The 13,269-nt window shown below is 37.7% G+C and overlaps 1 non-coding gene across 1 annotated transcript; it reads right to left on the bottom strand.

Moving 5' to 3' along the window:
- Window positions 1-10,166: 10,166 nt before the first annotated feature.
- LOC115062489 lies at window positions 10,167-10,230 on the bottom strand. Its single transcript, XR_003842440.1, has one exon. It is a non-coding gene; the product is annotated as a U7 small nuclear RNA (small nuclear RNA).
- Window positions 10,231-13,269: the final 3,039 nt, after the last annotated feature.

A 13,269-nucleotide genomic window follows, 5' to 3' on the forward strand; every position in this document is an offset into this window, starting at 1 on the left:
TCACTGATAAGCGGATATTAGCCCAGAAACTTAGAATACCCAAGATACATTATGCAAAACAGAAGAAAACCAAGAAGGATGACCACTGGGTGGATACATCTTTACTGTTTTAACCACGAATGTTCTCTCAGGATTGTTTACGTGAGCTAGAAAATTTCCACAAGGCCATGGATCCCAGCAGAAAAATCAGCCCAGGATAGTGTATGTATGACTTCAGAAGTATAAATGTAGAAGTTTCTTTGCCAAAAGCCAGGGAAGCCCAGGTGAATCCATCATAAACTCCAGATGCCAGACACGAAGAAGTTGGTGTTTTTATTATGAGAATAAAGGCTTATTTCTTGCTCCTATTAAATACAGTTGATCGCTGTTTTGATCCTCGGGGTCTTTTCAGGACATGACAAAAGATAGATCAACCTTTTCCTGAGACCTGATGGAGAGCATCAGAGAGAATGAAGATGTTGCAGTGTTCCTGAGAATTTCTGTTTAGGACTGATTCGTGTGACTCTCTATGCTTCATTGTCTAAAGCAAGGTAGATCTAGCCTTGGATATAAAAAAAGTACAATATTCACAAAACAAAGTTTTACTCACTTGGAAAAGGAAAGTAAGTAAATGTAGGTTCACTTTTTGAGTTTTAAAAAATCTTTATATTCTTCAACAGTACAATAGAGCAAAAGGTTTGGAAGTCAGTTTCCATGCATCCTTCCTTCCTTCTAAATAGTCTCTTTGGTCCTATTCCATGATGGACTCTTAAAGGAGATATCAAAGAATTTGGGGGTGTGGGAATGGTAAATATGTGAACCCAGAAAAGAGTGAACATTGTCTCTTCATCTTTCTCAAATTTTGAATAGTTGTAAATCCGTACTGTTTGCTATTATTATTTAATATATGCACATGCCCATACACATTGCTTACATGAAGCCTCCCCAGTTCTTGTAATGACTAGCATATATTCCAGAAACAAATAGCCTGAACAAGCAATGGTGTTTTAGGGGCAAGAAAGGTAGTACAGAAGAGAAAAAGAAAAACAGCACTTGCTGTCAAGTCTTAGAGATCCGATTTCAGTTTCTGGAATCCACAGAAAGAAAGAACTCACTCACATGAGCTCAGGGTTGTGTGTGTATGTGTGTTTGCATGCACATACCACCACCACCACCACCACCACCACCACCACCACCACCACCACCACCACCACCACCACCATATTATCATCATCACCATCATATCATCATCATCATCATCATCATCATCATCATCATCATCACCACCACCATCATCGTGCAAACATGTGCATATAACAAGAGGAACAATGAATAAAAGATCTTTTGAAAAACTACGACCTTTGAAACTTTATCCAAAAACGAGAGAAACAAGTGTTTTCTGGCCACACAATCATCTGAGGGCTAGTACTCACACATTCAGAATTCTACAGGGTTGAAGGGACACAGCATCCTGCACTGGGACCTGGCATTATCATTCTGCCACAAACCACCGGTTCTCATGTTGCTTTGGGTAATCCAAATGACATCTTCAATACCCATTTTCTTCATCTAGAGAACAGTTCTTACTTTACTGCACTGCATTAGTCACATAGTCAAAGTATATGATTTTTAAAATTGCGAAAGGAAGTCTAAACCAGAATGTTGTTTAGATAGTGGCACTTTGTTGGTGGTATAATTCTGTAATGTAATCCAGGCATATACTATATTACATGCATCTTATAAGAGAAGAAACTGATGGGCTGATGAGATGCCACAACAAGTAAGAGTGCTTGCCATCAAGTCTAACAGCCTGAGTCCAACCTCTGCAGCTCACAATGTGAAAGGAGAGAATCAACTGCCACAAGTTGTCCTCTGACCTCCAAACGTGAGCTGTGGTGTACAAGTGCATGAGGGTACAAGTGTACATGTTAGCACACACACACACACACACACACACAAGATAAGTAAGTAGGTAGGTAGATAGATAAGCGATAAATGATGAATGGATAGAGAGACAGATGATGATAGATAGATAGATAATAGATAGATAGACAGATGATAGATAGATAGATAGATAGATAGATAGATAGATAGATAGATAGATAATGGATAGATAGATAAATGACAGATGGGTAGATAGATAGATAGATGGATAGATATAAAAATTTTAAAAATAAGAAGCAAACATTTTATTGAAAAAGTGTAATAAAAAAGTGATTACTCGAGATCACACATCTTGTAATTATCTGCCTAAGAAGTTACTATGTGCTGTTTAAATTTTTCTGACTTTTTGCAAAGAGAATTGATAATGGTATATGATGAAACAAAGCAAAGAAGGATATATAAATAAATAATATAAATGTGTGTGTATGTATACAATCCTAACATTTACGTGCAAGACATACCTATTTTTCTCTCACTAACAGTGTCTCCTGAGTGAAACACTTAAGCCACTCTGTGTATCCCTAGTATACCATAAACCTCAAATGAAATCAGCTTTGAGAACACACTGGTCCCACGATAAGCTACTCCGTCTTGAATAGGATGTCAACTTTCAGAGTGGAGCTTGCCTTGCATTATTCTACTCTGTAAAACAACAGCCTTGACCTGAGTTATTTCATTCTAAATACAAGTGCCAGGACAGAATAACTGTGCATCTTGTGTATACAAGTAAATAATCAATATCTGGCAGCACACCAGGAGATACAACTGATAAATCATTCATTCCAGTAAATAATTACCTCTGTGATAAATCTAATCATATCAGAAACAACAGATACATGAGCTTATCAATCATATCATATGAACCCCCAACATGTATTCATAAAAGGAGGTGAATCCTAACACTGAAAGATAGCACTGACCAATCACCCTTACAAGCCTCGAAAAAAAAAAAAAAAAACAGCAAAAGACCCTCTATTTCAATCTCTTGGCTTTAACACAGAGATTCTGATGCATAGCAGACTAACTAAAAATTATCCTCTCTCTGAACATGCATTTAATAACTCTACTCTATGAGTACCCCAGCACCTGTAGACTTTTCCTATAATCAGGGTTAATTCTCTGCCAATCTTCAGGTCCACTTTGAACTCTGGAATCTTTTTAACAATTTTTTAACATTCTGGAACACCATACATGCATACATGCATACATTTCTACATACACATATTGTATGTGAGATGAATTGTGTGATATTTGTATTAATATTGCTGATCAATATTAGAGTAAAAAAATTGTAATCTCCAATGACCATATGTACCAAGTGAATTGATGGTACTTGTAAATTAAAGAGTTGAAGTAACTTGTAAGTTTATTGTTAGTCGATAAATCCCAACATCATAGAAAGACAAAAAGCATGTCTATCTGTGCTTCTGACACAGCATACTTTCAAATCACTATCCTATTATCGCTATTATTTTACTCTTTTTATATAAAGGCATGCGTGTGTCAACATGCAAATGTGTCAACAGGTTCATGCTTTTATATAAGTGTGTGTGTCAACATACAGATGTGTCAACAGGTTCACAAAGCTCTTGGGGGAATTTATTAGGCAAATGGCAACAGCTTTGTGCTTTTCTGCATTTTTTTGAAGTTTTCATGATACATATATACTTTATAATAAAAATAAACACACATTTGTTTGTCTAATGCACAGGAATAAGAAAGAGGATGCTAAGGGCAGGAGATGAAGCTCTGTGGTGGAGCTGTTATCAAGCACACACAAGGTCCCCACAGGTTCAGTACCTAGTGACTCAAACGAAGAGGGAAAAAGGAAAAGGGAAGGTATGACTATTATATGCATTTGAACCATGAATCCAAATAAGTTCTTTATCTCTTAAGCTGCATTTGTCAGTAACCAACCGCCACAGAATGAAGAGAACCCAAAATTAATATAATTTACGAACATAAACTCTAATATGACTATCGAAAATTTAAGATGATAGTTTGAATGATATAAATATTTAAAAATAAAAACATGGTTTGAATTCTGTAAATATCCCTACATTTTAATCACTGTGTCCACTGAAGTTCTCTTTTTCATAGTTAGTTCACAGTTTGCCAATCACGCTGTAACCCCTTATTACTCAGAACTCCGGGATATCCATCTCCTGCCTCACTGATCTTTAAAATATGCTCTCTGAGTTTGTTGCATATGGGAAGGGATTGCTTGCTTGTCAATGGATAGTAATGTTCCAATTTCATTGATCATAAGTGATTATAGGATCCTTATCTGTAGACCAAGGTCTGCAGTCCTCTGTATACAGGGTTGGTGAGTATTGGCACTGTCTTTGCATGGTCATTAAAAATAAATAAACCAAAAATCTGTTAAATAATACTTTAAAGGAGTACCCCACCAGAAGCAATTTTCCCCCAGGTATACATTTCACCATATCCAAAGACACTTCTGGTTGTCACCATTGGGAAGTTACTTTGACATCCAATGGATAAAGATGATGGCTGGTGGTTTTTCCACTACATTTGAGATATCCACTCTCCCCCTTGCAAAATAGAAGTACTTAGACAAAACTGTCAAAGACGCCTTATGTTCTCTCCCATTCCATGGGCTTCTGAAACACAGGGAGGGAGCAGCCCCTTCCTAAGCAAGAAGTTCTACTGAAGGCCCAGAGATTTGTGTTTCTCACTGAAGTTATCATGGCTTTGACCAACTCACTTTCTGATACTCAGGATCTTCCTTAATGTTAGAGAAATGGTAAGGGTTGTCCCATTTTCCCCATAATTCTAATAAGATTAGGTAGAGATAGCTAAAGTCTACCTGAGAATTCAAGAAGCCATGAATGTGATTTCAGAGTTCCCTGAATTCACTGACAAAGAAAAATGATATGAAAGGAAATCAGACTTAGCGACATGTGTGATTACTACAGCCATGTTCCCCAGATCGTCCGGAGTAAGATCATGATGTGTAATGGTCCTCTGTGTTACTTGCATAGACTGAAATTTACATTAATTTTGATTTAGAAGATAGAATCCAAATTGACTTTCATGACAGATACAGCCTAGCTGGGTTTTGTCAGAACATGATAGTATTTTTAGCTCAAGTCAGGCTCAATCATACATTCAAAAGAGATATGTCTATTCTTTCAAATGAGGGAACTGTTTTAACTTGGTTTTTAATAGTTGTTAGTTAAATAATTAAATTAATATAAAACTAAAACATACATACACAACCAGGAATTAAACCTAGATGTGAAATTTCAAAGTGGAACTCAAGTCTTTCTATTGCCTTTGTGAATTCTTGATAACCGGCTTATAAGTTAAATGCAAACTATGCTGAATTAACTAATTATAATCGCTGAAAATTAACCTGAAGTAAATTGGGTCAATCATCACTTCTAAGTTTAGAAGTGCATATAGGAGATGGTTTTATGAGAATCACAAAAGTTAACAACTTCCCTGAATTAAAAATAGATATTTAAATACTGAATACATGTTAAAATCAGCAAGGTAAAATATAACACAAAGTTTATAATAGTCATATATATCATTATCATTGTTTACATATAGCAAAAATTACTCCAGCTCATGAAAAGATAAGTATTGTTTATGATCATCTAGAAGGTTCTGTGAAACAAATGGTACCTGTGAGACTTCTATAATCTGAATGTCCTGGATAGGTAGAGGACTGGGCTGAACATAATCTAACACACATAACCTCTGTGTGCCATTAGCAAGGACATTAAATATCTCTGAATGATTGTAAGTCTGGCACTCACAAACAGATCTCAAAAACTACATTTTTGTTTTACTTTATTTCAATAAAATATTCCAAATGAGAAAAGGCAAGTGATGGTTAGTACTGTCAGCTTGAGAAAATCTTAAATCACCTAGGAGACAAGGTCCTGGTATGGTTGGTTGGTAAGGAATAAAAATGAGAAAGTAAGCTAAAATTATTTTCCTCCCCCCCCCTGTCTCCTCTCCCCTCTCCCCCCTCCCCTCTCTCTCCCCTTTCTCCTCTCTCTCCCTTCTTTCCCCTCTCTCTCCTCTCTCTCCTCTCTCCCCTTTCTCCTCTCTTCTCCTCTCTTCTCTTCTCTTCTCTTCTCTTCTCTTCTCTTCTCTTCTCTTCTCTTCTCTTCTCTTCTGTCTCTCCATCTGTCTCTCTCACTGTGTGTGAATCTCACTCTCTCCTCCCATTTCCTCTTCCTCTCCTTCCCCCTTTCCTATATTGCCCTGTCTATCATTCTTCCCTACTCCTTCCTGACTACACATGTGATGTGACCAGCTTTCTCATTCTTGGACTGTCATGATTTCCCTGTAATGATGGACTGTACCCTCAAAGCATGAACTAAGTCTGTCCTGTCTTAAATGTATTTAGTTATTTTGTCATAGCAACAAGAAAGGTAACTTGCACAAGGCTGAAAAAAAGCCATGAAATCTTTAAATTTTTCACAGCAGATAAAGCATATTTTCTTACATTTGTATCAGAATTGTAATATTTTAAATGACTAAAACAACCCGCATATACTTGAATCCTACATCTTTTCTAACTCTGACCTGATGACACTTCCCAAATCCAAGCCAATGTCTTGTAAGGCTAGGGTTGAAGTTTAAATTTATTCATTTATGGTATTTGTAAGTATTTTGAAAAAGGTAAAAAAAAAAAAAGAAAACTCATAGGGATATTCTAGACTAGACAAAGTAGAAAAATCACCGACTGTGTCCCTTTGTTCTTTATTATGTTTCCAAATTTCCCATATTGATCTATATCATGCTAATTCACACATTTTTTAAGCTTTCTAATATTCACTCCATAGATACGCTACCATTATTTCATTCATTTTCCTGACAATGAGTAGCAAAATTGTTTTCAGGTTTTGTCAGTCTATTTTTTGGTTCTTGTTCTGTATATAAATGTGCCATATTTTTGAACATGTGCAACAAGTATGGCTGAAATATTCTTAGAACTATAATTAATCAATTATCATATATGAATATCCTTAGTCATACATGATATTGAATAATTTATGTCTAAAATTGATGACTGGAGAAATTTCTGCCTGGGAGTATGCATGGTTTTGTTGCTTCACATTTTTCCAGCATTAATATTATTAAATGTTTTTATTTTGTTATGGAATGGTTCAACACCTCATGTTTTCCTACTCAGATTAAATAACATTTCATGTACATGTTGACCATTATTGTTCCCTCTTCTGAGAATCTCAAGACCATCTCCTCCATTTTGTCGGTATGTTTTTACTTTTTTTTTATAGTTCTTTATATTGAACACAAATCTGCTGTTTGCATGGTAAATAATGTCACCAAGTTCATTGTTCACCTTTATCCTAATGATCTTTCTCAATTTTGTGTAAGTTTTGGAGTAACATTATAATAGGGAAACCAAATGAAGAATTCAGGAACAATTACTGAAGAAAAAGGAGAAGAGAATTGACCTAAGGCTTCTGAGCTGCTGCTTCTGGATGGCACTTTACAAATTCCGGATAAAGTTGCTCAGGTACAGTACAGAGCCTCAGAGGAGGATTCAAACACACAAGAAAACCAGTGCCAGGGTTAGCTGAGTGGAGGGTTAACCTCTGGTTCCTCCAGTATGGAGTTTGGTGTTTTGTCTGACACACCAACCTTGCCAAGAAGCAAGAGTTAGATATCCACTGAAGACTGCTACAAACATACTGCAAGAAAAAAAAATTCCATCAGGAATTCCCAAGTTGGGTTAATCTCAGCCAAGTATGGAGCTATGTATCTGTGAATTGTTAGCCATCAAATCATAGGATATAGAATGGGCATCTTTCTACCCAGGAAAGGGAAGATGGGCAAATGCATCCATTATACAGGAATCAAGTAATGAGGTTATTGCTAGTCAGACAGATAGTATCATATTTATTTTCAATGGAAGCCAATACTCGCACAGTAACAGAGGTGAGTACCATCCTTAATAAGCAAAGAAACCCAATATTCAAACTCTCTTTCCTGATTCCAGAACCTGTGCTCTGTGTGATTAATTCCTCTGTGAATGTTCTCATTTAATAACCTCACCAGTAGATGATAGAGGATACCCCAGAAGCCTCCCCTCTGCTCAGTGGGGCTCTGCTTGCCTTCTGTCATTAGCAGAGAGCATGGAGAGAAGGCAGATGGGAAGGTTTCTTCATTCTCCTCTGTTGAGCATCTCATTAGCACTATAGAACACCTATGAAAATAGAAAGTATATCCCTTCCCTGCAAAGAGCCCAGGACCCAGAGGAGTCCAGCATCACTTTAAATAATGACTTGTGACAAAAGTGCCCAGCTTCACATCTTTACATTGAGAAAAACCCTCTAAGTGCATATGTGACTCTTTTGTTAATATCAAGAGATGTGGCTAGAAAGAAATGGGTGCCACACACCTGCCTTTATAAACTGAAGGTCAGCATCAGCAAGGATTTAACCCTGTGACCTTGCCACAAATAGAAGTTGTCATAGAATTTTGACTATGAATTGGTACAGGGAAGATGTGCAGAGTTCAGTGAAAAACTGTTTTGTCTTTGAGCTTAATCTTACAAAGAGTCATAGATGCTGCCTATCCATCCCACCAAGAATCCCACTACCTGCTCCACCAGACTTCTAGTTAGGCATTCTCACATATGTTATCCAGTTTAATGCAGCAAGAGATCTAAGAGTCCTTTAAGTACTGTCACTTGCTTTCTCCCAGGACAATTTGCTCACCAGCCAGCCTTCCATTTGTAAAAGCAATAGACAAAAGACTCACCAGATGGCTTGGGGATCTGAGAGAGAGGAAGTGTTTTCACACAATATGTTCTGATGGGTTACTGTAGACAGAAGCACTAAAGCAAGGTGACTGAGCTGCAAGTGATTGTAGAGTTTCAAGGCGTTCCATTTGCTCGTGGCAAACAATGACTCCCAAGCCACAGCCATGACCCTGAGAGTCAGAATCACTCCTCTCTCACTAAATGACACTCTGTTCTGTAGAGCACAAAGGTATGCACCGAGGCTGTGTGCCGATTATAAACTGTGCTGTTCTGCTGTGAGCAGACATGTGAGCCTGGTATTGAAAGCACCAATTGAACGCTGCAACATCGTGGTTGTAAAATTAAAACAGAACAGCAGAAGGGATAGGAAATCTCAAACCAGGTGCTATTACATGCATTTTTATATCTTTTTTTTTTAATTTTAATGTCATTTATGGTCCCCTGGATAAGTGGATTACCTGAGATTAACGACGATTGAACAAGAATTAACCATCTTCTCAAAAACCCACAGCCTCACTGAAATGCAGCAGTGGTCAAAAGCCTAGACTTGAAAAGTGAGTCTACAGTTTCTACCCTGAAGACAATAACACTATGAATTGCTGCATATATAGAAGAGTTGAAACAGCCCAAACTGGTCAGGAAGACAAGAGAAATTTAAAACATCAGCTTTTATTGACCATTTGAGTTTTATTTCTAGTATTCATAAGAACAACTCTGCCTAAGAGATTACCAGTCCTGATGCCCCCTGCCATTTACATAAGGACCATAGATATTAAATAACTCTTTGTTCCAGTCTATCTGTACTCTGTCAATTTCTCAACTACCTGTCTTCTGGCATCATCCATGAGATGTCATTTCATGTGTTCAATTATTCCTTTGTCTACCTCACATTGAGAATATGGACTCTCTGACATGCCATAACTTGACCTCTCTATTTTTCAGTTTCTTCATCTACAAAAGGTATAAATAATCTTGTTAATTATTTGCTGATTATATGATTGTGAGGGAATTGTAGGTATAGCTGTCACCTACAACTTGTGCTTGCCTGGTATACCTAAGAATCAATTATTTGAGTCTTAATACTACATAAAGCACATACCAGAATGTGTAGGCAAGAAGATCAGAAATTCAGGGCCATACTTGCCTACACCTAGAGGACAGGATGAGATGTATGACACTCTGTCTTGCCAAGGAACACCTCAGCTTGGAGAGGAGTTCTAAGAAAGGGGTGTTTGGGAGCGGTAAGACTGACTCAAAGTCAATTGTGGGTACAAGCTGACAGTCTTTTGTTCTGCTCATAACAGCTCACCAGAAATCTCTGTAAATAGCTCTAGGCTCTGTAGTCTAGTCAGGATAGCTTTCTGCTCAAGACAACTCTCTCCTGCTAGAAAAAAAAATTCTAAAAGCTCTTTGGATGATAGCTCATGGGTTTTCTGACCAAAGTCAGAAAAGCTGCTAGAAAAAAAAAATTCTTGGATTTTCCAACTAGAGTCAGAAATCCTTTCAGAAAAATTCTAAAAGAGCTGTATTCACTCTCCAAGCAGTTCTCTCTGGGTAGCTCTCTCTTGCAGACCAAAGCCCAGTCCTTTATTTACTTACCAATTCAATCATTTACCCAGGTTCCTGTTTTATTATCCCATTAATCAGCATTATATGATCTTAGCCCCTTGATTCTTAGAAGACAGCAAGTACATCTTAAAAATTCAGAGATCTGCCTGGCTTTGTAAGCACAGAAAATAAGCTAGCTGGGCGGGATCTAACACTGATATTTCTATTCCCATGAGGCCTGAGCCTAGACTCACTCTGCCCCAGGCTGACCTTGAACTCAGGAATTCGCCTGCCTTTGTAAGCACAAACAATAAACTTAGCTGGGTGGCATCTTGCCCCAAGATTACCATTCCCTAATCTTTTCACCTCCTTCCTTAGTATATTTCTGACCAGCTGACTCATAGTACAGCTGCCTCTGTTCTTTTAGACCTGTGAAGCCCCTTATATAATTCATATTTCATTCTTATATTTTGCATAGTTGAGAAATTATACTTTCATGAATGCATGTTTTCAGAGTTCTTTCCCACAGCCTAAAAGGCTGTGCTGAAGGTCGCATCATTTACCATTTTGCTAAGGACAGTAGATACACCCTCACCTCCCAGACTCATGTAGTCTCTGATTATCATGAAGTCAAAAACCTTGGCAAAGAAGACATTCCTCCAAAGGTGGAACATAAAGTAAACTATACACATAAGCCTTATGCTTAGCAAACATCAATACTCATGGAGGCCCACAGCCTGCTAGCTCTGCTTCAGGGGTAGGAACGGTATCACTCTATCCCTTCTGCATGGGCATGCAAAATTCAGCACTATCTCAAACAAACAAATAAAGGATACCATCAGAATTAAATATGAGTACCAATATGAACTCTGAACACAATATCTGCTACATAGTGACCATGTGCCTTAAGCCATCATTATTATTTAGCAGCTACCTTTAAACAGGTCTTAGGCAAGGCATCTAGTAGAATGTCATAAGGATGCCTTAGACAGGATTGCCTTGGTTCATTCCCTGACTCAAAGATTAGTAAGGTAACAAAAATAAATACAATGGTAACATTTTTATTGACAAATTCCTCCACAAACAATTGACAGAATGAATATATGTGTGTGTGTTGATGTTCTTGGTGGTCATTATAAATATACAACCTTCAGAGTAATGAGCATTTACAGAAAAGCCTGATATTGTTCTTCTTGACTTAAGCTGTATCTATACTCTGTTAATGATAGGGTTTTTATTGTTTTGTTTTGCTTTTGTATTATCTGCATATTTTTACCCTTTCTACCTTTATCAGAATCACAAGTAGATTTTGTTTTATTACGCAGCGTCAGTATATCACCTGTTTTTAACAGGTGTAGGCAGTAGTCAAATCAAGACTGGTCATACATGGGAGACTCTGAAGCCCTTCTATTCCACCGAGTCATTGAAAGGAGAATGAACTAATTAATGCTATGAATGTTGAACTCATCACCTTTCGACAATACTCATTCGACAGCTCCTACCTTTTATTATCTCTGTTGTTTATTGCTGATCTCATCAAGGTAAAGAGTGGGGTACAGAAAGAAGTACCCCAAGGCTACATGGCAGACATGGCAAAGTTGTGACTTGAATATTGTTCGACAACTCTAAACTCAGTCCTTTTTTATTCCCAGCACTTCAGCTGTATCTTTATTCTGTTTGTGATATCTCTTTTTGCTATCTGAATATTTTTACCTTTTTTTCCTTATACCCATGGTTGAAGAATCACAAGTAGATTTTGTTTCATTTGGTACTTCTGTACTCATTATTTTCTCAAGACTTTATGATGAACACTAAAAGGGATGTTTGTCATCATACCCAGTGAGGTGACATAAGAATAGAGATGAGCTGGGCAGTGGTGGCGCATGCCTTTAATCCCAGCACTTGGGAGGCAGAAGCAGGAGGATTTCTGAGTTCGAGGCCAGCCTGGTCTACAGAGTGAGTTCTAAGACAGCCAGGGCTACACAGAGAAACCCTGTCTCGAAAAAAAAAAAAAAAAAGAAAAAAAAATAGAGATGAGCACAGGCTTTAAAGACATGTGGCATGAGGTCCTCAAATTAGTCATCCTTTCTGAACTTGATCTTATTCAGCCCTAACAAGGAAAGGATAATAAGAAGATTTTTATGAAAATAAGAGTCAATGTTCACAAAGTGTCTCAAATATAGTAAGGCATCTAGTAAATGGGAACAGCTGTAATTACCATAATGATCACCTTGGACCATATTGGAATTTAGATGAGATTGTCCCCGCAAAGAATCATGGTCTCCATTGGGTGGTGTTTTGTGGGCAAGTTTAAGAAGTATATACTAGTTGAAAGAAGTGTGTCATTGGAGGTAGGTGTAAGGGGTTTAAAAGCCCATGCCATGTGCAATTGCTTTCTTTATGCTTGTGCTTTCTTTTACTGATGTAAGCTCTCAACTTCCTGATCCAGCTTCCACCCTTCCGCTCTGCCATCATAGACTCTCACCTCTCTGGAACAGTAAGTACAAGTAAACTCTTTCTTCTCTACCTTGCCTTGATCGTGGTGTTTTATCACAGCAAGAGGAAAGTAACGACTACAGTTGTGCAGAGAGATGATGGTACTTTTCCACAAATCTCTTTAAAACCTCAAAGGAATGTGGAAACATTCAGAAGAGAAAGGGGGCGGTTAAAAGAGAAGAAAGTGTATACAACTTAAACATCAACTAAGATCTGAAACATTTTTTTACTTATTGCACAAGGCTGTCCCAATGACATAGAAGATCTACACATGTTTCTCAAAAGTTAAATTGACTACTTTGTTGTAATTTACCAGACAGTGTAAAGCAGGTCTCCAAGATCCCAAACCCAACCAATAGGCATGTACTGGTTAGTTTTGTGTCAACTTGACACAGCTGGAGTTATCACAGAGAAAGGAGCTTTAGTTGGGAAAATGCCTCCATGAGATCCAGCTGTGGGGCATTTTCTCAATTAGTGATCAAGGGGGAGAGGCCCCTTGTGGGTGGGACCATCTCTGGGCTGGTAGTCTT

This window comes from Mus pahari, chromosome 17 (assembly GCF_900095145.1).
Source record: "Mus pahari chromosome 17, PAHARI_EIJ_v1.1, whole genome shotgun sequence".
Taxonomy (NCBI): Eukaryota; Metazoa; Chordata; class Mammalia; order Rodentia; family Muridae; genus Mus; species Mus pahari.